Raw genomic sequence first — 26,521 nt, 5'->3', positions numbered from 1 at the left:
TACAAGAGAGTCTTAGAAATCTGTGGAAAACCAGTAGACAACTCCGACATTGAGAAACGTCGATTTTCACGAACTTTTGCATCAACTGTCTGAACGAGTTCGTCAGTCACCAATGATGGTCTACCACTCCTCTCTTCATCATGAACGTTTTCTCGTCCACTTTTAAATAAACGTACCCATTCACGGACAACTCCTTCACTCATAACTCTTGGTCCGTACACGGCACAAAGCTCACGATGAATAGCTGCTCCAGAATATCCTTTGGCTGTAAAAAACCTTATGACAGCACGCACTTCACATTTGGCGGGGTTTTCTATTGCAGCACACATTTCAAACTGCCACAAAAACTAAACTAGCGCAGGTACGACGTTCACTCGACCACGACTTGATGCCGACTGACCTGTTGAGTGCGTGAACGCACAGATGGCGTCGCTACTCCCCCCACAACCCGCACTGTGACCAATCGGAGGTTACTTTCTGAACCGCCCTCGTATATCTCCTTATCGAAATTAGTTAATTATCATGATACAGATATTACGAGACGCAGATCCCTCGGAGGTGAAGTTTGGAACGATAGTGCGAATCTGCATTTTCCATGTTAGTAATTCGTCGAGATATTATCTCCGAAATAATAAACTTTAACTTGCTAAATTGTTGGAACTATCATCCAGACTCATCAAACAACATAGCACGCAGTTGCGCCGAACGATCTGCGTAGCAAGTGAAGGTTTCAGAGATTTCAGGTGCAGCAGATAACGACGAGGAATATCCGTGAGATCACCGCTGCGGAATACATCTCTTGCTCTCGAGTGGTATTTGAAACGAATTATTTATATTTTCCAAGTATCCAGGAGGATAAAGATAAAAGGAAATAAGGAATTATGCTAAAGCAACTCAAACCAGTAACTAAGCCAATAATTAAAATAAAAGCACACATAAAGAATATTTATTTATACACTACTGGCCATTAAAATTGCTATACCAAGAAGAAAAGCAGATGATAAACGGGTATTCATTGGACAAATATATTATACTAGAACTGACATGTGATTACATTTTCACGCAATTTGGGTGCATAGATCCTGAGAAATCAGTACCCAGAACAACCACCTCTGGCCGTCATAACCGCCTTGATATGCCTGGACATTGAGTCAAACAGAGCTTGGATGGCGTGTACAGGTACAGCTGCCCATGCAGCTTCAACACGATACCACAGTTCATCAAGAGTAGTGACTGGCGTATTGTGACGAGCCAGTTGCTCGGCCACCAGTGGCCAGACGTTTTCAATTGGTGAGAGATCTGGAGAATGTGCTGGCCAGGGCAGCAGTCGAACATTTTCTATATCAAGAAAGGCCCGTACAGAACCTGCAGCATGCGGTCGTACATTATCCTGCTGAAATGTAGGGTTTCGCAGGGATCGAATGAAGGGTAGAGCCACGAGTCGTAACACATCTGAAATGTAACGTCCACTGTTCAAAGTGCCGTCAATACGAACAAAAGGTGACCGAGACTTATAACCAATGGCACCCCATACCATCACGCCGGGTGATACGCCAGTATGGCGATGACGAATACACGCTTCGAATGTGCGTTCACCGCGATGTAGCCAAACACGGATTCAACCATCATGATGCTGTAAACAGAACCGGATTCATCCGAAAAAATGACGTTTTGCCATTCGTCGTTGAGTACACTATCGCAGGCGCTCCTGTCTGTGATGCAGCGTCAAGGGTAACCGCAGCCATGATCTACGAGCTGATAGTCCATGCTGCTGCAAACGCTGACGAACTGTTCGTGCAGATGTTTGTTGTCTTGCAAACGTCCCTATCTGTTGACTCAGGGATCGAGATGTGGCTGCACGATCCGTTACAGCCATGCGGATAAGATGCCTGTCATCTCGACTGCTAGTGATACGAGGCCGTTGGGATGCAGCATGGCGTTCCGTATTACCCTCCTGAACTCACCGATTCCATATTCTGCTAACAGTCATTGCATCTCGACCAACGCGAGCAGCATGTCTCGATACGATAAACCGCAATCGCGATAGGTTACAATCTGACCTTTATCAAAGTCGGAAACGTGATGGTACGCATTTCTCCTCCTTACACGAGGCATCACAACAACGTTTCACCAGGGAACGCCGGTCAACTGCTGTTTGTGGATGAGAAATCGGTTGGAAACTTTCCTCATGTCAGCGCGTTGTAGGTGTCGCCGCCGGCACCAACCTTGTGTGAATGCTCTGAAAAGCTAATCATTTGCATATCACAGCATCTTCTTCCTGTCGGTTAAATTTCGCGTCTGTAGCACGTCATCTTCGTGGTGTAGCAATTTTAATGGCCAGTAGTGTAATAATAAATAAATAAAGAATATTTTTAATTAACTAACCAACTAATAATATTATATTAAACAATGAAAGTAAAATAATTGACTAGTTATGTTGATTAGCATCATGAGGTCGTAATTAAACGTGCAAATGGAGACTCGGTGCTGTGGCTACTGGGAGCGACCGTAAAGGCATTTGCCATATACAGTCGCTCCCATCAGACACTGCGCCGAGTGTCAACTTTGTTTGCGCGTTTAATACTTCTGTACCTCGCACCATGAAATTCCTCTCCGATTTTTACGTCAGGCAATGACTTGGAGTTTTTGTACTGTGACTGTGTAAAAGCTATACTTTCACACACAGTTCGCTTTAGATTTTCCTTTCAAAGAACTACGGCCCCTGCTCAGCGAAGCACAGCGACGAAGCAAGGAGCGCTTCGCATGGAAATTAAGCACACACTTGTAATAATATCTTTTGTTTTGTTTGTGATAATCATTACGAAAGTATTGTTGCAGAAACTGTTTTCTAACGTTGCTTCTCTGAATTATTCCTAATTGTAATCTAAAACTTTTTTAAGTAAGAGGAACGAAATTTGCACCCGTATCAAGAGTGACAGTATTTCTTATCTCGCCCATCAAAAGGATGTTAAAAGTTAAGTAGACATATGAAATTCGAAGTCGGGCAGTGTGAGGAAACAACGTGGTAAGAACGCTATGCAGAATTCTTAAGAGAAAAAACCGCTCGAAGACCATCCAGCAGTAACGTAATTTTGGAATGATCAGCGGAAGGAAAAGTCGTAAGTGCAGTGTCATCCATCGAAAGTGGGCAAGTTACTTCCAGCCTCATTAGTCCAGTTTAGATGGACGCTAATGACGTCACCTGACGAGGAATCCACGAACACTGCCGGTTGCATGGAATCTGTTTTCAGAATGGAATTAACATAAGCTGCCTTTTGTTATAACCATTCTCTACACATTTATTATATGGAGAGACAACATGTTCGCTTAGCCGCTGTCTGAGATAACGTTAATTTACTGCACTATCGATTTCGGTCAAGGCGATAATTTTCAAGTCGATGTTATTCTTTATGTGATTAGCACACCTCAGCCTGTGGCGTGGCAAAATTGTGTCTTTCCGTATATACAAGGCTACTATGGCGTAGACCAAAGCGAAAAAAACATGTTATGCATATGTCATGCCTCGTCATATGTCTCTCACGCACTGCGTCTGTGTAGGCAATAGTGTTATCGCTAATCAGTTTTTTTTAAATTATTAATTTAAATCAGTTCACTATATGGTTGCAGGAAGTTTTGTAAAACTCAGTGGAATATGTATTTCTAGGAGACTGTCACATTATTTGTGTTAGCATAGCAGCAGTCGAGACCCATTCGCGCAGTTCGCATCGTGTTTCCACTCTTGTACGCTTCAGTCTCAACTCACCCCTCCTGAATAAAAAGCAGGGTACTGCCTCTGAGAGCCGTCACTGGCTGGTGGTAGAACTATCACAATCAGTCCACAGATTAGGGACACACAACGCGTTGTTTGTCAAAAGAATCGTCCCCTACTTGTCCAAAATGGTTCAAATGGCTCTGAGCACTATGGGACTTAGCATCTGAGATCACCAGACCCCTAGACTTAGAAATACTTAAACCTAACAAACCTAAGGACATCACACACATCCATGTCCGAAGCAGGATTCGAACCTGCGACCGTAGCAGCAGCGCGGTTCCGGACTGAAGCGCCTAGAACCGCTCGGCCACAGCGGCCGGCCTACTTGTTCAACTCAGCTACGATGTGAAAGACTCACTCTGAATGTAAATTCCCGGCTCCGCAGATCCTTTGTAACCCGCAGTCTTCCGTCAGCAGTTCTGTATCTGCTTTCAAGGCGCTGCAATCTCTACGCTTCCGGTTACACCCTGCAACCGTTAACGCCTTCCTATCTCTCGGACTTTCTGTTTGAATGGCTCTTTGGATTGTTTAGCCGCTTTCTCTTGGCATCCCTGGTTTGTATTTTGAGCTGACTGTCAGACAGTGGAATCTTATGCTACGATACAAGCTTTTTTTACGTTACACATGAGATTGCTTGTCGGACTCTAAGTATAAGTTACCCATCTACAGTACTCGTAGATACTGTCCTTTTGATTCCGATGTTCGCCAGACCTGTGTTCGTAGAACAGTGACTGGTGAAAGGGGATTTAAGGCTTATTCACTATGGACGTCAGCGGAACGTCATCGTCAAATGACGGTGTGTTCACATTACCCAGGGCGTAAATATCACTGTTGACAACGTACCACTGTGGTGTAGAGGAAGTCGGGACGAGCAATGTGACAGAGGAAAGCTGCGGTTTTATCCAGTCGGGAAATTACCTGAAACTGGCGTGCAAAAACCATCTAAGCTACAGCACATGCGCTTCAAGCGAGATTTTCAATATGCTCTTCACTTTTCGTGCAACTATTAGTCCTACAGAATAGAATTAAATTTAATATAGTTTAATTTTGTACTGGTATACGTTTTCGCTAGAGAGCGCGTTTCTCGAGTTATTCAAGAGAAACGTAGAAAGGTGACCTTCAAATACATCGCCTTCACCCCCCCCCCCCCCACCCCCGTCACACACACACACACACACACCGCACCGGTCAGAACTTTTAATACGTTGTTCATGATAATCCTTCCCTCGAAAAATAATATCGGTTGTACTTTCCCCTTGCTTTCAGCCTTTAGCAGTACAAGCGCAGCAAGACCACGCTGGCTTATGTTACAACGCCAGATCAGTCCATCATCCAAACTCTCAACCCTGCAGCTACTGAAAAGGCTACTGCCCCTCTGCAGGAACCACGGGTTAATCTGGCTTCTCCAAAGATAACCTTCCGTTGCTTTTCATAAACCAATTGTAAAATTCAGAGTCTTGGAGGATGCTTTGGTACAGAAACAATACTTCTTTTCGTTAACTGTGGCTAAACGCCCGGAGATAAAGCCATAAAAGGCCTCGAAATCGATAACAAATAAAGCGGACAAACACAGGTGAGTGGTAAATTAGTAGCAAAACAGCCCTTGTACTCCAAAACGGAACGGAGCAACAAATTCAGTGTATTGTACTTTCAATAGCTTATCTACTTCGTTAAGGTACATATCAAGAAACAGGTACATCTTCAGCGCTTCTTTTGGTTGCCATTTCAGTTTGACGTCAAAGCCACAGTAATTTGTATCTGTGTAGTTTTGGTGATTTCTGGTGCATGTGACACAGCAATAAAGTAGCTTCGACGTGTTATTCCCACTCGTTTATACAGGTACAAAGCTACCAAAGACGCCATAATATAAATGTACGATGACAAGTAGAATATGCTATTGAAGGGATAACAGACGGATTTTATTATTAAGTTTTCCATATCTTAATGGCAGTTACTACGCGATTAATATTTATCTTTCGATAATCTCGTCAAATTACGCGAAACGCCGATGACGAAGAAAAGGAGATCTTTACTGCGAGTGGAGAGCTGTCTAGAAATAACAGTGGAGAGAGATCCCGATCTATTTATTGGCGGTGCATTGGATGCACTATGTTTACATGGAGTTTCCCAAAACCAGATTTCATAAACCGATTTCACAGTAATGTTTCTGGTTCGTCATGCAAAACAAAATAGATTCTGGAAATCTGTTACTAGCTGCCGGTTTTACACTTCCATAATTGATTTTCGCTCCCATGTAAACGCACAAACGTTTTTGAAACGAGCTTGGTATGTCAGGTTACTATTCGGCAATTATGGATGGAGTGACTTATCGTGCAGTGAAGGAGAAGCTGTTTCCCAGCGCCACATTTGCAAATCCGCTCCAGACTTTTACATTAAACGCGACAGCGAATAACGGCTTCCGCAATTCGGTTTTCATCTTCCGGAAGATGTGTCGCTTGTAAACGTAGTGGGGGCCCATGTGTTGATGCCGAAAGCGGCGGGCAGAGCCACGGTACGTATCGATTGTCGTGCGGCCGACAGGGAGATACTATCGACCGGTCTACGCTTGCAAGTACGTCGACCTTGCACTGCGACGGCGCGCGAATATAGCTCGCCAGTTGTCACGTGGTGGCGGCAGTGAATGGGTAGAAGCGGAGGGCGCCGGCTGTGGCGTGTGGAGGGGGAACTGGCTGCGGGTCAGTCGCTGTGCGCGTTGGCTGTGGTGCTGGGCGGGACACACACACGCACACAGGGAAGAGCGACGGCGCGTCCTTACCTTGAGTGAGGAAGAAGGCCACACTACAGTTCACACTACACTCAGTTCAGGCCGACTGACCGCGGCGCTACTGGCTGCACTCTACGCGCTTCACGCACAGCGCGGGAGGGGCGGAGTGGGGGAAGGGAGATAGGCGCACAGCAGGTGGTGGGGGGAATCAGGGAGGTGAGCGGCTCAGCTGCTCTGATGGATCGACGAGGTAGAACACGTGTTGCCGGTGCGCGGAAGTTCGCTGCGCCGCGGATTGGCCAAATTTTGCGTGGTCGCTTTCGTACAGGCAGATTAATTGCGGACCCTCGCAGAGTGATAAAACACAATATTCGATACTGTTCCGCTTCATTTTCTGGAGTGACTGCCTTGTGAATACTTACATTATTCCTAATGATAGATTCACACTACACGTCAACAGAACGGTGGGTGACGTAACAGTATAACAATGGTGAGCTCTCACTAGACGGAATGTCAGTCCAGTGAGCGACTGGTGAAAGTGAGGTTATGAGGAACCATCTGTAATATGGGTTGAGCCGGACAAGTCCTTTTTACGGTCGTGTCAGGCGTACCCTACTACTGCTTGGGGCTTTAGCGATGGTGTAGGGAATGCACAACTAAGGCCCGTTCCAAGTTAATGACGTAAGCGCGAACAATAAGTATAAGGAGGAATAAGATAATATACCATAAAGACAGTTATATAGACATACAAGTTACGCTATTTTTATCTCTCTGCTCTGCGTCTTTCTTCGTAGAAACAACAGATATTTTGTCTAGAAAAACAGTAGAGTCGGATCTTTGATCAGTGGCAAAATTTCACGAAATTCATAAAAAAAAATTACTCCGCCCATTACAAAGCTTTTGGCACATAAAAGGTGTACACCTATTTCAGGTCGGAGCGTGATGTCATTCGGAATTACTGAAACTGGCGTACTATTACTTTGTTCCAGACCACAAAGCCAAAAATATCATAAAGTCCTAATGGAGAAGGGACTATAAGCCGACAAAATTAAAAAGATGGTGTTGTTGCATAATTTAAAATTATCTTGTCAAGAGTTCCACGAAATGGTTTGGAAGAAAATACGTTCTTGATAATGCGGGTTCAAATGAAAAATATAAATATTTAACTACAGATTACTGTTATTTCTTTAACAGCCCGATTGAATATCATTTCGTTTTCCATCCCAGAAGAATAGATAATTATTATGTTTAATGAAGAATTGTTAGTTTATTTTGACGTAAGATAATCTTAGGAAGAAGACTGAACACTCACTTGCTATCATAATTGCCAAATTATTAGGGGCCGGCCGTGGTGACCGAGCGGTTCTAGGCGCTACAGTCTGGAACCGCGCGAACGCTACGGTCGCAGGTTGGAATCCTGCCTCGGGCATGGCTGTGTGTGATGTCCTTAGGTTAGCTAGGTTTAAGTAGTTCTAAGTTCCTGGGGACTGATGACCTCAGAAGTTAAGTCCCATAGTGCTCAGAGCCATTTGAACCAAATTATTAAGATGCTTAATCACAGTTTTTCTTTTTAATTTAAGTACATTTGACGTTAATCTCGCAAAAAACTCATTTTAATTTATTATTAAGAAATGACTGAAAACAGCCAGCTACCTGAATTTCTATTTCAAATAGACAGCCCGGATTTTAGGGCAAAAGGTCCGGCTAAATATAACATCGAATGTAGAATCACAATTGTGAAACTAGTAACGATTAAGTTTATTAATGTCCGAAGCAAAATTCATAAAGCATGTCATTGACAAAGTTTGTATGGTAAATCTCTAAGAAATAAACCAAAAGGAAAAGTGTCTGCCGGCCGCTGTCACCCAGCGGTTCTAGGCGCTTCAGAGTGGAACAGCGCGACCGCTACGGTCGCAGGTTCGAACCCTGCCTCGGGCATGGGTGTGTGTGATGTCCTTAAGCTTGTTAGGTTTAAGTAGTTCTAAGTTCTAGGGGACTGATGACCTCAGATATTAAGTCCTATAGAGCTCCGAGCCATTTTGAAAAGGGTCTTACAAAAATTTTAAAACATCGACATTTATTTGTCCGAAGAAATATATACAAACAAACACATCGAACAATATTAGAGAGCAATACATAGAACCTTCTCACCTATCCACTACTTGTTTTCTCTTTCTATGTAACAAATAACATCAACAACAAAATTTTCCTACTTAAATAGAGATAACTTTTTCATTGTTAAAAAAGGATATTTAATAAAAATTGTTTAATTATTTACGTTCTTGTTAAAGAACAGTGTGGGATTTATCGTTGTTCAGATATTGTAAAAACTGAATCATCTTTCGCTCTCACATACGAGCGCTATACGGAAAAAAGGCTACAAGGCATGTAGCTTTAGCATGGAATGTCCGCGGGGAAGTTAGTACCCCTGCCGTGTAGCGGGAAGCCAACGAAAGGAACGAGCATTTCCAATAATCAGTAGCTCGTCGATTAGTGTTGTGGTCAGTGTTAGAATGAGCGTTCTCAGCCCGGCTCCCACCAACTGCGAGTGCGCACTATAATTCGCTACCTAAACGCTAAGGGCGTGAATGCCGCTGCGAATCAACGCGAAATTCTTTCAATTTATGGAGAGGGCGTAATGTCAAGGCAGCATGTGACGAAATGGGTACAGAATTTCAATTCTGGAAGCACGGAAATTCATGATGAAGACGGAAGCGGAAGGCTGTCTTTTGCGACTGATCATGTGGTGCAGAAATTGAAGATGATGATGATGTTTGGTTTGGAGGGCGCTCAACTGCGCGGTCATCAGCGCTCGTACAAAGTCCCTAATTTTTACACAGTCCAATTTTTTTCACGTTCCAATCTACCCACTGTCACGAATGATGAAATGATGAGGACAACACAAACACTCAGTCTCCGGGCAGAGAAACAGAAAATTGAAGAACATCATATCTCTATAACCGTTCGAAAATTGACGACCTGCATGTAGTTTTTCCAAACATTTCACGAACTGTTGTTCATGAAATCGTAACTGATCGACTAAATTATCGCAAGTTATGTGCGCGATGGGTGCCCAAGATGCTTACCGAAGCACACAAAATGAACAGAGTTAGTGCTGCTCGTGATTTTCTTGATCGTTTTAAGATTGAAGGCGAGGCTTTTCTCAACTCTGTAGTGACAGGAGATGAAACCTGGGCTTATCACCTCCCGTCGGGTAGACCGTTCGCCTAGTGCAAGTCTTTCGATTTGACGCACCATACTCCAGTGAGCAAACTACAATCAATGCTGTGGCGCCATGTTCATTCCCCTTCAGGCAAAAAATTAGAAACTCAGCAAAACTGAGGAAAATCATGGCGTCATTGTTTTGCGACAGAAAAGGGGTTCTGCTCGTTGATTTTTTGGAAGGAGGTGAATCAATAAATGCTGCAAGAGATTGTGAGACCATGAAGAAACTTCGCAGAGCCATGCAAGTTCATGCAGAGCTCATGCCACACAAGAGTTGTTGACATGGTTTGGTTGGGATGTTTTAAGCCACCTGTTTCACAGCCCCGATCTCGCACCTAGTGACTATAATCTGTTCCCTAAATTGAAGGAATACCTTCGCGGAAAGCACTTTTCCGACGATGACGAGAAGAAAATCGAAGTGAAGAACTGGCTGAAAAAGGCGACGGGAGGTATCTATGACACAGGAATCAAGAAGCTCGTACCACGGATGACAAAGTGTGTTAAGGTAAATGGTGATTATGTGGGAAAATATTACAAGACCTATACTACAATGTATGTAAATTTTATTAAAATAAATTCATTTTTTGTATTTCAGAAAATTCTTGTAACTACACTTTCCGAATTATCCTCGTATCTGGCTCTTTTGTGGAAGATCACGCATAAAAAATGCCCAAGTCTTCAAGGAGCCTTTGCAATGTGCCATTAACACAAAGCAAACAGGAGAATACAACACTCCAAAGCTATGGCTAATGATAGAGTAGTCAATCATTCAGACGGTTGCTCTTGCAGCTACTACACAGGAAAGGCTGCTTCCCAACCATACGTTAGTCAGGCCTCTCCACAGATACCACTCCGTTGTAGTTGTACCTCCAAAATGGTTATCTGTGTCGCTGAGGCAGGGATTTCATCTCAGCGTGACAACGTCCATTGTTCTTGGTGTTTCAACAATCCAAAGGAAATGTAATATTCAACCATGAAGGAAGCGACTTACAAAACACTCGTTCAAGCGATTCTTGAGCACTGGTCGTGAGTCTGCGATAGTTACCAGGTGGGCGCAATAACGGAGGTACAGAAGTTCTAAGGAAGTGCGGCGTGGTCCATCATGGGGTCATTTAATTAGCGCGAGATCGTTATGTATCTCCACATCAAACTACAATGGCTGACGTGCATACCAGAGTTTACCGTTAAAGTTGCGAGAGCGTGCGTTTCATGGTGAGCGAGGCAAGATATTACTTTCTCCCATTTACAGCTCGTGAGATGATCACCGATATCTAAGTGACTACCCTGCAATCCACTGTTAAGTATTTGGCATAGAACGACCCTGTTTCTCGCACGTTCCACTCTCGAGTAGCACATGAACATCTAAATCTTTCCGTGTGAGCTCTGATTTCTTTTATCTTATCGCGATGGTCGTTTCTCCCTACGTAGGTGGAAGTCAAAATATTTTCGCATTTGGGGGAGAAAGTTGGTGAGTGAAATTTCGTGAAAAGATCCCGCCGCAAGGAAAAATGTCTAAAATGTCTGTTTTAATGATGGCCACCCCAACTCGCGTGTCATACCCATGACATTCGCTTCCCTGTTTCGCGATAATACAAACCGAACAGCCGTTCTTTGGACTTTTTCTATGCCTCCGTAAACCCTGTCTGGTAAGTATCCCATACCGCGCAGCAGTAATCCGGAAGAGGATGGAAAAGCGTAGTACGGGCAGTCTCTTTAGTAGACCTGTTGGATCTTCTGCCAATAAAACGCAGTTTCGGTTCGCCTTCCACACAACATTTCTACTAGATGCTTATAATTTGAGTTGTTCGTAATTGCAATACCTAGGTATTTATTCGAATCGACAACCTTTAAATTTGTATCACTTATCGTGCAACCGAAATTTAACGACTTTTTTTTAGTACTCGTGTCGAGGACCTCATAATTGTTATTATTGAGAGTCAATTTCAGCTTTTCACACCAGGCATGTGTCTTGTGTAAATCATTTCGTAATTAGTATTGATCTTCTGACAAATGGTTCAAATGGCTTTGAGCACTATGCGACTTAACTTCTGAGGTCATCAGTCGCCTAGAACTTAGAACTAATTAAACCTAAGTGACCTAAGGACATAAGACACATCCATGCCCGAGGCAGGATTCGAACCTGCGACCGTAGCGATCGCTCGGCTCCAGACTGTAGCGCCTAGAACCGCACGGCCACTCCGGCCGGAGATCTTCTGACAGATCACTAGATGATAAACGACACTATCATCTGCGAACAGTCTGAAAGGGTTGCTCAGATTGTCTCCTAAATTGCTTATACGGTTTAAGAACTGCAGAGGACCTACGACAGCCGGCCGAAGTGGCCGTGCGGTTAAAGGCGCTGCAGTCTGGAACCGCAAGACCGCTACGGTCGCAGGTTCGAATCCTGCCTCGGGCATGGATGTTTGTGATGTCCTTAGGTTAGTTAGGTTTAACTAGTTCTAAGTTCTAGGGGACTAATGACCTCAGAAGTTGAGTCCCATAGTGCTCAGAGCCATTTGAACCATTTTTTGGACCTACGACACTTCCTTAGAGAACGCCACCCGTTAGTTATCACGAACTGTGATCTGTATTATAGGAAATCACGGACCCAGCTGCACAACTGAGACAATGCTACATAGGCACATACTTTGGTTGGAATACTTTGGTGAGGAAAGGTCCCAAAAGTCTTCTGGAAATCTTGAAATATGAATCTGAGATCTCCTGTCGGTAGAACTCGTTACTGTGTCAAAAGCCGTATGTAAATTTTGAAATATGAACTTCATATCTCTTGTCGATAGTACTCCTTGCTTTGTGTGAATAAAGGGCCAGTTGTGTTTCAAAAGAACGATAGTTTCTGTGTCTGTGCTACATGTCAATAGATCGTTTTCTTCAACGTATTTCATAACGTTCGAACAGACTATATGTTCCAGTATCCCAGTGTAATTCGATGACAGTGATACGGGTTCATAATTCAACGGAGTACTTCTGTTTCCTTTCTTGTGCGCTGTTGTGACCTGTGCAACTTTCCAGTCTTTAGCTACGGACGGATCTTTCGTCTAGCGAGCGACTGCTGTGACTGAAAAAAAAAAAAGCAGCTATTTCGTCAACATACATATGATCTGTTCTCAATGATTTCCAAAATATAACTATTCAAAAGTTAAGAAATGCAACAGGTTGTCGATCAGAAATAAGCGCATCGTTACGGGTATTTCCTTCACATCTCAGGAAATATCAGCGCCATGCTCAGCTGGTTTTGCAGGCTACGTACAGAGAGGCCGTGTTGCTGACAGGAGCTGGTTCAAATGGCTCTGAGCACTATGGGACTTAACTTCTAAGGTCATCAGTCCCCTAGAACTACTTAAACCTAACTAACCTAAGGACATCACACACATCCATGCCCGAGGCAGGATTCGAACCTGCGACCGTAGCGGTCGCGCGGTTCCAGACTGTAGCGCCTTTAACCGCTTGGCCACCACGGCCGGTAGGAGCTGGTGTTTTTAACGTATACACAAACGCTGAACACACGCAAGCAGTTCCTCCCTTGTTAATAAACTCATGTTCAGAAAAAAAACAGAACATCATGAATGACTAGAGATAGAACCTTCACGTCCACAGCAGATGTACATTAGCATGTTCTGTGGAAATGATTAGCATTTGTCACCTCGGTTCAGCATGTGCCTTCTTGCCTACTAGGCACAGGGTCCGCTATGGGCCAGATAAATTGTTCTATGCGTGATGGCATCGATGCGCATAAGGCGCGAATTGTGGCCTGTGGTATTGCCATCCATGCTGCATTCAGCTGATTACAAAGTTCATCTTTAGTGATTGGCACTGGTCACAAAGGTTTCACCATGTCCCACACATTTTCGATTGGCGACAAGTCCGGTGATCTGGCGGACCAGGGCAAACGGCTGATGTCTTGTGACACCAACAAGGCACGTGTTCGTTCAGCAGCATATAGTCGCGCGTTGTCTCGCTGGAAAATGGCGTCTTATGTGTTGTGCAGAAAGGGTATGGCTACGGGTCGCAGGATGTCATTTAGGAAGGTCACACTGGTCCAGTGGCTTGGATGTACACCAGCTATGATTTGTGGTTGTGCCCAATAGCACCCAACAGCATAAGGCCTTGAGTTGGCTCTATATGTCTTGTCCGAATGTAGTCACTGTGATGCCGCTCCCCCTGTCTGGAGCGAAACAAAATGCGGCCATCATTTTCAACCAAACAGAACCTGGATTCGTTCGAAAAATCTGATGCCATTCCTGTTCCCACTGACGTCGTTCCACATACCACTGCGTCTAGCATTCGTCAAAGATAGGCGGAGAAGTGGACGACACGTACGTAACCAGTGCCGTAATAAACGGCGACGGACTGTCACCCCTGATAGTGTACGATGTGTTACACTGTTCCACTGTTGCGTCAGAGCCGAGGAGGACGCACATCTGTCCTGCAATGCCATTCGGAAGACCTGTCGATCTTCTCGGGGGGAAGGGGGGGTGGGGGATCTGGATGGTGCGACCTGGCCCATCTCGTCGTGTTCAAGGGCCTTCCGTGAACCATTCTGCACACACCCACTGCACTGCCGAAGCACTTCGTCCCACACGAGCAGCAATTTCCCAGATAGATGCATCACATTCTCTCATGCCAATAATGTGCGCCCCCGGTAGTTCAGTGGTCAGTGCGATAGAATGTCAATCCTAAGGGCCCGGGTTCGATTCCTGGCTGGGTCGGAAATTTTCTCCGCTCAGGGACTGGGTGTTGTGTTGTCCTAATCATCATCATTTCATCCCCATCGACGCGCAAGTCGCCGAAGTGGCGTCAAATCGAAAGACTTGCACCCGGCGAACGGCGAGAGGCCCTAGTCACTCGACATTTACATTTATGCCAATAATGCACCCTCTTTCAAACTCACTGGTTCGGTGGTACTGTTCGCGAATACGTCTGTGAGGCAGCTTGCTCGTCTGGTCAAGTTACGCCGATCCATTATCTTCGGTTTACAGCGACAACGAGAGCCGCACGCACATTTTACTCGTAGACCGCGGGCGGAAATGGTTCACATGCTAATCACTTCTGCTGAACATACTAATGTACATGTTCTGTGAATATGAACATCCTATCTCTAGTCCTTCAAGGTGTTCTGCTCTTTTTCTGAACATGAGTGTATTTTGTGCGCAGTGTGCCTACACACAATAACACACACTAAACTAGCGAACAGTGGTCGAGGGACCTCGGCGTACACTCATAATCGCCACCATAGCGAATTCAGAGCAAAGTATAGGTTTCATTAAGATACTCTAAAACTGTTCGCGAGGAGTGCGCAGCTGCTGCATCTGGTTGTAAAGACAAGCCATTCCTTGTTCCTGAAACACTCCAGTAATAAATTCTGACATGAGCAATCAACTGGCTAATGTGACAAATGATAGGTGTTTAAATTTCCTGTGTTGTCGAAACTACTGAGATCTTTGCATGTGCCGGGTGGTTGTATTTAAAGTGCAGATACTCACGGAGGTCTATGGTAAGTTGTAATTACCGTATGGTAGCGAAACGTCGTACATATGCGGAACCCATTTATGTTGGAAAAAGATTAGTTCCCATGTTGGCCACCAGGTGCAAATCTGGGGCTGTACAGCATCTCGTCGACATCTCCAGTGCTCATATTGAACACATTGCGTAAGCGGCTGTCAGTAACAAAATTAATATTGTCCCTTTCTCACTTGTTTGACCTTTTCTGCCCGATTCCCGTTCCTAATTCATTACATATGGAAACATTTCTACACGTTTTTCTTGCATTCACAGCGGCAGACTTGCACCTGGTGGTCAAAATAAAAACTAATTTTTTTCCAGCGTAAATCTGGTCCGCATTAACGCATTAGACTATCTATTAAGTTTCGATGCCATGTAATTACAGCCCACACTGGACCTCTGTGAATCGCTACTCTTTAATTGGAACCACCAGGTATCTAATGCTTTTGTAAAGTAGTATTCTATTAGTGTAATATTAAGACTACAGTCTCATTAAAAAATAGTGCTTCTCAGACTATGGTGAAACACAACGAAATAGTAAAAGGAATCTGAAATAAGTATTGATACGATAAACAATTATTTACTACTTCACAGCTGAGGAATAGGAAAAGACCGTAATAATGGAGCAGTTAACATCAGTCTGTATTATAACAGTGTACCTCATCAGTACAAAAAGGCTGTACATGATCTCCTCTACTTGAGTTCAACGCACAAGGATTTCATACAACCATGCGAAACTGCCAGAAAAGTCTTCTTTGGGATGTTGTTCAGCTCGCTCGTCACGTTGGCATTAATGTCGGTTATGTCGTTAAAGCGTTGACCCTTAATGAAAATTTCAGCACCCTGTCCTTTTTGGTAGGCACGCACTGATAACACCACGTCTAGTCACCGTGATGATTTTTTCGGGAAAAGAATTGACCGTGTTTAGCATTTCAATGAAGTCTTGGCAGGCCTTCATGGGCCGTTTTTTTTCTTTGTGGGTCAAGGTGGGAGAGACAAATTTTGCACAACTTTTCTCTTGAAACTTCCTGGAAAATTGAAACTGAGTGCCGGACCGAGACTCGAACTCGAGACCTTTGCCTTTGGCGGGCCAGTGCTCTACCATTTATCAGAACACGACTCACGACCCATTCTCACAGCTTGTAAGGTGCCTCTTACATGAGGAAGACATTTTTACCAGTTTTAATAAATTATTGTCTCTTATTGATGTATTCACGATAGTTAGGAAGTGCTATAGTCCCTAGCCGGCCATGAGTCGGAGAGCATTTCCCACGCTGGCTGGCTAGGTGACGAAGCGACCATATGTCGCGCGTAGTGGGGTGGGGCTCGGCGCTGGACCTTAGCAACAAGCGTCAGCCTGGGAAATATACATGACGGGAAGTACCGCCATCTTGGCGCCAAAGTCACCGATTTTGTTTATTTATATTTAATAATTAAAGTAATTTATGACGACATGAATACTAGGAGGAGCCTCTGGTTGTTTAAAACTATTTATCATAATTTTGCCTCTTTAAAATTCACACCCGTTCATTAACAAATGCATATCTTAGTATGTACGAACTTGATCGGAAATCCACGAACTGTGACGAAACTGGTAAGAGATGCGGACTGTGCGCCAAAGTCGGCAGTCGGCGTTAAGAGCTCTTCCTGTCTTGTTCGATGGTAACCATGCTCTCCGTTACGAGTGGTTTGTGACACGAGTGTTTCATTGTTGATCTAATAGGAATAAAAGTGATATTACGGCATTATGAATGTTAATTTCGAGTAAATAGATACCCCAAAGTTGATCGACAGCAATTTCAGATAATTAGCTTCCACCGACAGAGACATCCAATGCGCCAATGAAGAATCTGCACGGGACGACATTTACGAGAGCTGCACCGCGCACAGGTAGGAGGAAATCCGACGACACGACCCACCAAGGCGGTTCAAGGAAGGTCCGACTTACACTCGCAAATTCCGGGTTGAAATGCTGACCAGTTATACTGTACGAGGGCAGTTCAATAAGTAATGCAACACATTTTTTTTCTGAAACAGGGGTTGTTTTATTCAGCATTGAAATACACCAGGTTATTCCCCAATCTTTTAGCTACACAACACTATTTTTCAACGTAATCTCCATTCAATGCTACGGCCTTACGCCACCTTGAAATGAGGGCCTGTATGCCTGCACGGTACCATTCCACTGGTCGATGTCGGAGCCAACGTCGTACTGCATCAATAATTTCTTCATCATCCGCGTAGTGGCTCCCACGGATTGCGTCCTTCATTGGGCCAAACATATGGAAATCCGACGGTGTGAGATCGGGGCTGTAGGGTGCATGAGGAAGAACAGTCCACTGAAGTTTTGTGAGCTCCTCTCGGGTGCGAAGACTTGTGTGAGGTCTTGCGTTGTCATGAAGAAGGAGAAGTTCGTTCAGATTTTTGTGCCTACGAACACGCTGAAGTCGTTTCTTCAATTTCTGAAGAGTAGCACAATACACTTCAGAGTTGATCGTTTGACCATGGGGAAGGACATCGAACAGAATAACCCCTTCAGTGTCCCAGAAGACTGTAACCATGACTTTACCGGCTGAGGTTATGGCTTTAAACTTTTTCTTGGTAGGGGAGTGGGTGTGGCGCCACTCCATTGATTGCCGTTTTGTTTTAGGTTCGAAGTGATGAACCCATGTTTCATCGCCTGTAACAATCTTTGACAAGAAATTGTCACCCTCAGCCACATGACGAGCAAGCAATTCCACACAGATGGTTCTCCTTTGCTCCTTATGGTGTTCGGTTAGACAACGAGGGACCCAGCGGGAACAAACCTTTGAATATCCCAACTGGTGAACAATTGTGACAGCACTACCAACAGAGATGTCAAGTTGAGCACTGAGTTGTTTGATGGTGATCCGTCGATCATCTCGAACGAGTGTGTTCGCACGCTCCGCCATTGCAGGAGTCACAGCTGTGCACGGCCGGCCCGCACGCGGGAGATCAGACAGTCTTGCTTGACCTTGCGGCGATGATGACACACGCTTTGCCCAACGACTCACCGTGCTTTTGTCCACTGCCAGATCACCGTAGACATTCTGCAAGCGCCTATGAATATCTGAGATGCCCTGGTTTTCCGCCAAAAGAAACTCGATCACTGCCCGTTGTTTGCAACGCACATCCGTTACAGACGCCATTTTAACAGCTCCGTACAGCGCTGCCACCTGTCGGAAGTCAATGAAACTATACGAGACGAAGCGGGAATGTTTGAAAATATTCCACAAGAAATTTCCGGTTTTTTCAACCAAAATTGGCCGAGAAAAAAAATGTATTGCATTACTTATTGAACTGCCCTCGTACATCACATATACCACCCTCTACGGACTCGCAGTTAAGCTGAGTAATAACAGTATCAGTTTAGAAGCGAGGGGATCTTGCAAGCTTCAATTCTACCAGTACCCCGTCTCATACCTTCCAAACTTCACAGAACTTCTTCTGCGAAAGCTAAACCATGTCTCCACAATACCCTTTCTTCCAGAACATTCCCCTGTAAACACATCCCACATCATTATGGAATCACAACCAGCGTGCTCAGGGCCCTGTTGACAACCTGGTTCCATGGCTTCGTGGGATCTGTGGCACACTGTAACTCTACCATCAGCTCTTACGAACTGAAATCGGTACTCATCTGACCAGACCACAGTTTACCAGCCGTCTAGGGTCCAATCGATATGGTCATGAGCCCAGAAGAGTAGCTGCAGCCGATGTTGTGTTGTCATCGGCCGTATGCTACCATAGGCCGTTAATGCCACATTTCGCCATACTGTTGTGACGGATACGTTCCTTGTATGTCACACATTGATTTATGCGGTTATTTCACGCAATGCTGCTTGTCTGTTATCACTGGCAACTCTATGCAAACGCCGCTGCTTTCGGTCGTTAAGTGAAGGCCGTCGGTCACTGCGTTGTCCGTCGTGGGAGGTAATGTCTGAAATTTAATATTCTCAGCACACTCTTGACACTGTGGATCTCTGAATGTTGAATACCCTATCGATTCCGAAATGGAATGTCCCATGCATCTAGCTCCAACTACCATTTAAGAGTTCAAAGTCTGTTACACCCCATCGTGCGACCATAATCACGTGGGAAACTTATTCACTCAAATCGCCTGAGTACAAGTGACAGCTCCGCCAATGCACTGTCCTTTTATACCTTGTGCAAGCGATACTACCGCCATCTGTATATGTGCATATCGTTATGCCATGACTCTCATCACCTCAGTGTATTATACATCTGTACGGGAGACGAGGATCTATGAACCCTAAGTACGGAAGGAAATAGATATTTTTGTTCACTTTTACAACTGCTGTCCTCAGTTACGAATTAAAGATCTTCCTCTTTGAAGAATGCCTTACTGGTCTTTGCAGTTGATTTCAACTTGTTACTAAGCTCAACATGTTTTACACAATTCTTCTAGGCGTCACAAGTTTCCTAAAAGAAATATTATTATCAGAGTTATTTTGTCTGTCAGATATAGCCGGCCGAAGTGGCCGTGCGGTTAAAGGCGCTGCAGTCTGGAACCGCAAGACCGCTACGGTCGCAGGTTCGAATCCTGCCTCGGGCATGGATGTTTGTGATGTCCTTAGGTTAGTTAGGTTTAACTAGTTCTAAGTTCTAGGGGACTAATGACCACAGCAGTTGAGTCCCATAGTGCTCAGAGCCATTTGAACCATTTGTCTGTCAGATACTTTAATTAATTTGTAATTATCTCACAGAGAATCACCCGTTGGCTATGAGGTACGAAAACCATCGCACCATTCATGTCACGAGGCAAATCATGGGATTCAAATATTAGCATGGATGCAGGAAAATCGCCACTGGAAGTGGGAGTAAGGTGGTCCTGATGATTCACGCTACTCGTTGATACACGCCACTGACGGGACGCGATTACATCCACAATCACATGAGCATCTTGCTTGCGATCAGAGCACTGATCGGGCAGAATTTGCAGGCATTTTTGTATAAAGCGGGATGTCTACGTGCGACTCTATTAGGCTTCAAGATGTGTACCATCTTCTTTCAGAGATGAGCAAATAACGAGCCTGTTGTCAATTCACTCTCGTCCGTTTATTCGCCTACAGCCCCTAAAAGCGGTCTCTCTTACCACTATGTCAGAATGATTTGAGGAATACTCTAAGACCATAAGAGCGCTTGTGCGTGCCTCCAGGTCACCCGACCTCAATCTTAATGAGCGCCTCCGTGACGTCACTGGACCATTTATATCTTCATGATCTGTAGGCGGCTGTTCAGCGGTCATAGATCAGGATGACTCCCCAACGCAATGTGTCACCGACGTCGACAGGGGGCAATGGAAAAGGGGCTCCACGTAAATAAGTAGGTGTCTCTATCTCAACTAGTGAGACATTCGACACCCAGCTGCTCGAAAAGGCCTTCTCCAGACTAAGCTATCTGCTTGTAGACGATCATGGCTCATTTTTTACTGATTACATTTGTCTCTGTGTTTAATCCCCCGATTGTAATACTGTTCATAAACGTATCACATACATCTGACCCCTACAACCGCAATCCCGTTGTTTCGAGGCTGTTGCAGTACCCGACTCAAAACTGTAGTGCGCGATGCATTGTTCGTGGAAATCCAGTGGCGTGGCCTTCCCCGTCCACTTCATCTTAATCCTTCAGATTTCCTGATGTGGGGCATTTAAAGGCACTGATGTATTCGGTACACACCGACGACGTGCACATGTTACAGCGACATGTGTCCTATGCATGTGACCTAACCCGGTGGTCATACGAGTTTGTTAATCTTTCAGGCAGAGGACTGAAGGATGGCTATAGATGGGCGGGAACCACATTAAGCGTCCTATATAGTTTCAAGAGACGGGTGGCTATCATGAGGCAGGAGGGCTAATATTTCAACAATTATTTGTTTCAGATGATGTGTTTGCAATACTTTTTAGGGTTCTGTGAAAACGGAGCCCATATAGGGGCCGACTATCTGTCTGTCTGCCCGTCTGCTAAGACCCATTTTTCTCAGGAACTGGTAGAGGCATCGAGTTGAAATTATATCAAGTACTAAGTTCTATGGTCCTTCCCCGATGTAAAACGTTTAAGCTCGTAAGTCGGTGCAATCAGAAGATGTGGCCACTTGTATCACATATTTTGATGCTCGCAGACTCACTATAGATGAACTATCTGTATACATAATCAAGTTTGTGCATAACCCACAGAGCGCGAGTACTGCTTGCACTGGCCCAGCATTTTCTTTTGACCAGCAGTATCTGGTGTAAGAATATGGAACACTCCTTTGTAAAGGGTGGAGCAGAGGAAAGACGTTTTTTTCCCTGTCGAAAAACGGAAAACTAGTTTTATTTTGTAAAAACTCTTGAAATCTATAATAGTACTTCTATTGCATTTCTGAAATCTACATATCTTAATTAGACTTGGAAAATAATGTCGTTGAGTTTGCGCCCTTCTTGCGGGCCACAAATTTGAATTCTCTCCTGAAAGTTACAAATGGCTCCCTCCAACATTTCATTCGGCACGGTCTCAATTTCCTAAAGAATGGAAGTCTTCAGGCCATCGATTGTACGGGGCTTGTAGATGTACACTCTTGATTTCAAGTAGTCCCACAAAAAGAAGTCATAGATCGATAGATCAAGTGAGAGTGGGATTGCAACACCGAAAATTCAGGATGCATGGCACCTGCTACCGATATATAATTTTTTTTTAATTGTATGTAAATATTTGTAATTTAAATGCTTTCTTTTAATAAGTATGACATTGCTTCACTGTATGTGTACATTTAGGTAGAAGTTCGTTGGCGTTTCATTCTATTTATCTGTGTTTTACTGTGAAACTTACAAGCTCTGGGGAAAAGCCAAAGGAATTGTTATTTGCATCGACTAGCAATGATAACAGCAGTGCTTGTACGTTGTAAAATCTTTGGGCAGGGAGTTGTTGCATGGAGCGCGCGGGGAGAGGGAGAGACGGGTTCCAGCGCTTAGTAGTGTGCGGAAGTGTGGTGTTAACGCTCTCGCAGTAGAGAGTATCAAAAAAATGGCTCTGAGCACTATGGGACTCAACTGCTGAGGTCATTAGTCCCCTAGAACTTAGAACTAGTTAAACCTAACTAACCTAAGGACATTACAAACATCCATGCCCGAGGCAGGATTCGAACCTGCGACCGTAGCGGTCTTGCGGTTCCAGACTGCAGCGCCTTTAACCGCACGGCCACTTCGGCCGGCAGAGAGTATCATTTCGGCTGCATCATGTACACGCTCCGGCCAGATGTCTAGTAGTAGGAGTACGGACAGTGGACGGTCGAAAGAGGCTGTATTAATTACGATTGCCCGTTCCCGCAATTAGCCGTGCTTCACAAGATGCTACAGTCTTCAACAACAGCAGCAGTTCCAGCGACACAGATTCGTCGTCGGCTCCGAGTTTCGTCGTATGCACAGCTCTGAAGTAAGGCTGTTCATTGGTAGAAAGTATTAATGGCTAATCCAACAGCACAACTGAATGTGATTTGATTGATAAAATTTATTTAAATAAGAATCAGTTAAATTCAGGGCGATTGTGTCCTCATTGCCCCCAGACATTGTTACCAAGCAGGATCTTTGTTCCTTTTTTTCCCTATATGCTAACTGAGTGTCATAAGAAACAAATTGAATAGGTCCAGCCAGTTTTGTAATACATAATTTCACTTTTAAGAATTATAGCCTCAATCTACTTTCAATAAACTGTTGTAGAACAGAGGCTTCAGTATGTGACTAAAGTAAAGCAATTTCATTTTTCAAGTTTGAGAATGAATCACTGGAAAAAATCAAAATCTAAAGAAATGCACAAATTAAGAGTGCAGAAGCTTTATTTATTTTACATATAGCTTGGAGCACATGGCTGTTTGTTTTGGTACGTACTCTAGTATTTAATTCTGTTCAAGTCAGTAAAAAAAAAGGCTCAGTTGTTCAGACAGTAATATGAAATCCAATTTGCAAAATAAGTAACTGCAAAGTAAAAAGAGCTTGCTGTTTTTCTAAATTTCTTTGATGACATTATGCTGAGGTCACTGAAAGTCATTGTTCACATAACGAAGTTCAGTACTACCATACAGTTACAGTTTAATTGCATATTTTCAAATCATTACTCGATTGCCTTTTTCAAAATTTAATGCCAAACATAACGCAAGAGTGGCTTCTCAGTTTTCTTTATCATTACATACTCACTTAAAATTAGTGTAAAAAAAAGACATACATGTTTTTCTTTCCCATCATCTTGTACAGGATTTTGGATGTAAATTGCCCTAGTGGACTGGCGACCGTTAATTATTTCCTTTTCGTTCATTAGTGTAACTTTGGATTTATGATCAGTGGAACCCCTTTTCTGTCCAGTGTTGTTCGTGAGTGAATGCACAAAATAACTTTCATTTTCCAAATTATAGTCCTGTTCGGTTTAATTACTTTTTATTTTTAGTAGACTTTCCATCAGAAGGGTCGGTTGTACACTTTCCTCCTACCTATCGGTATCATTTCTTCGGGAAAGATAGCCTTATTCAATTAGAAAAAATCCATTAGGCATACACCCGATCCACGGTCTATTTTATATAGCAAGCAGGATAGGCCGATTAGTAAGAGGGAGGTTACAGGATCCAAGGAACATCACCATATCGTGAAATAACATGTCCAGGGAACATCTATCGAACCACTTTATGGATTCTCTCGCCGTGTGATCTGTGGCACCATCTTGTTGAAACCACATTTCTCTCATGTTCACTCGACGCCTTTCATATCCTAGACGAAGAAAGTTATTCAACGTTTCGTCGTAGTGCGCTGATGTTGCAGTAATTGCGGTTGCTTCATCTTGGAGATACGCACCACACTGTTATTTTTGAGCGGCGGAGAGTTTTTGGTGTAGTTCATGTAGGTTCTCTGGCGCTTATACCGACAGTTCATTAAAATAGCCGTCCAGATGAGAATGGGCTTCATAATTCATGGATACGGGGACATTTGCATCTCCAGTAAGAACAGCGCCCATAAAATGACACAAAATTCTGTGCGCTACACGAAGTGCGTTTCACCTAGCTGCTGGACAATCATTATTTTGTACGTGTGAAATTTGAGATCATCATGTAAGGTGCGGTGAAGCAAACGATCTGGCATACCCAGCCTGTCACCTAGTGGATCGTTTCGGCCTAGCAAGAACTGACATTCCCAATCTGCTTACATTTTTCGGAGTTCTGACTGAGCGTGAAAGACCAGGTGGTTTCTTTTTCATCACAGATCAGTACTTCTAAATGTTGCAGCCCATCGGAGTACAGTGTTTCGACAAAGAAAACATGGTCCAAGTAGGCTGTATTATTTTTTTTCATTATCTATGCGAATGGCCAGTTTCGACGTAAGGTCATTTCCAGGCACGTATCTTAAACCTGAAAATCAGCAAAGTTCTAAATTGGACAATCACATAGATAATAAAAATATAACACAGCCTACCTGGACCATGTTTTCATTCTCAAAATACTCTGAAGATGTGGACCCTCACAAAAATAAAATATTAATACAATATTTAGATCTTGGATTGCATCTCGACGTCCAACATTAAACTTTCGACAGAAAAGACGTTGAACAGTGACCACAGTATCTTTGTTTCTAAAGAACTGCTCGACTGCGAACACACGATATTCCAAAGCTCCATAGGGACTGAAACGGCATCGTCTGGGCTGTCTGACGCGGTCGCTCAAGGTTAACACCCCACTCGTCGTCGACTACTAGCACTTTAAAGAACACGCGTTTCCTCCCCTTCACCCTGCACGAGTATTCCCCCTAAGAGTCATCAGACACATTTTCTCTGGTTTTTCGACAAATACACTACTGGCCATTAAAACTGCTACACCACGAAGATGACGTGCTACAGACGCGAAATTTGACCGACAGGAAGATGCTGTGATTCGCAAATGATTAGCTTATCAGGTCATTCACACAGGGTTGGCGCCGGTGGCGACACCTACAACGTGCTGACATGAGGAAAGTTTCCAAACGATTTCGCATACACAAACAGCAGTTGACCGGCGTTGCCTGATGAATCGTTGTTGTGATGCCTTGTGTAAGGAGGAGGAATGCGTACCATCACGTTTCCGACTTTGATGAAGGTCGGATTGTAGCCTATCGCGATTGCGGTTTATCGTATCGCGACATTGCTGCTCGCCTTGGTCGATATGCAATGACTGTTAGCAAAATATGGAATCGGTGGGTTCAGGAGGGTAGTACGGAACGCCGTGCTGGATCCCAACGGCCTCGTATCACTAGCAGTCGAGATGACAGGTATCTTATGCGCATGGCGGTAACGGATCGTGCAGCAACGTCTCGATCCCTGAGTCAACAGATGGGGACGTTCGCAAGACAACAACCATCTGCACGGTCAGTTCGACGACGTTTGCATCAGCATGGACTATCAGCTCGGAGACCATGGCTGCGGTTACCCTTGACGCTGCATCACAGACAGGAGCGCCTGCGATGGTATACTTAACGACGAACCTCAGTGCACGAATGGCAAAACTTGATTTTTTCGGATGAATCCAGGTTCTGTTTACAGCATCATGATGGTCGCATCCATGTTTGGCGACATCGCGGTGAACGCACATTGGAAGCGTGTATTCGTTATCGCCATACTGGCATGTCATCCGGCGTGATGGTATGGGGTGCCATTGGTTACACGTCTCGGTCACCTCTTGTTCGCATTGACGGCACTTTGAACAATTGACGTTACATTTCAGATGTGTTACGACCCGTGGCTCTACGCTTCATTCGATCTCTGCAAAACCCTATATTTCAGCAGGATAATGCACGACCGCATGTTGCAGGTCATGTACGGGCCTTTCTGGATATAGAAAATATTCGACTGCCGCCCTGGCCAGCACATTCTCCAGATCTCTCACCAATTGAAAACGTCTGGTCAATGGTTGCCGAGCATCTGGCTCGTCACAATAGGCCAGTCACTACTGTTGATGAACTGTGGTATCGTGTTGAAGCTGCATAGGCAGCTGTACCTGTACACGCCATCCAAGCTCTGTTTGACTCAATGTCCAGTCATATCAAGGCCGTTATTACGGCCAGAGGTGGTTGTTCTGGGTACTGATTTCTCAGGATCTATGCACCGAAATTGCGTGAAAATGTAATCACATGTCAGTTCTAGTGTAACATATTTGTGCAATGAATACCCGTTTATCATCTGCATTTCTTCTTGGTGTAGCAATTTTAATGGCCAGTAGTGTATTTGCAACTTCGTTTTTGCAA

General features: G+C 44.3%; 1 protein-coding gene across 2 annotated transcripts in view; it reads right to left on the bottom strand.

Annotated features, from left to right (window-relative positions):
• The window catches only part of LOC126236128 (glutamyl aminopeptidase-like), a 470,917-nt gene that overhangs the window by 295,110 nt on the left and 149,286 nt on the right, over positions 1 to 26,521 (bottom strand). The window contains exon 1 of one of the 2 annotated variants that reach the window (XM_049945205.1): positions 6,549 to 6,608. The exons of the other annotated variant lie outside the window; for it this stretch is intronic. The gene's annotated coding sequence lies outside the window, so the exon portion shown is untranslated. Of the gene's footprint in view, positions 1 to 6,548; positions 6,609 to 26,521 lie in introns of those variants that run through there. 2 annotated transcript variants of the gene reach the window in all.

Source organism: Schistocerca nitens, chromosome 2, assembly GCF_023898315.1.
Source record: "Schistocerca nitens isolate TAMUIC-IGC-003100 chromosome 2, iqSchNite1.1, whole genome shotgun sequence".
NCBI classification, from domain to species: domain Eukaryota; kingdom Metazoa; phylum Arthropoda; class Insecta; order Orthoptera; family Acrididae; genus Schistocerca; species Schistocerca nitens.
The sequence above is the reverse complement of the archived record's forward strand: the minus strand, read 5'-3'. Positions and strand labels throughout refer to the sequence as shown.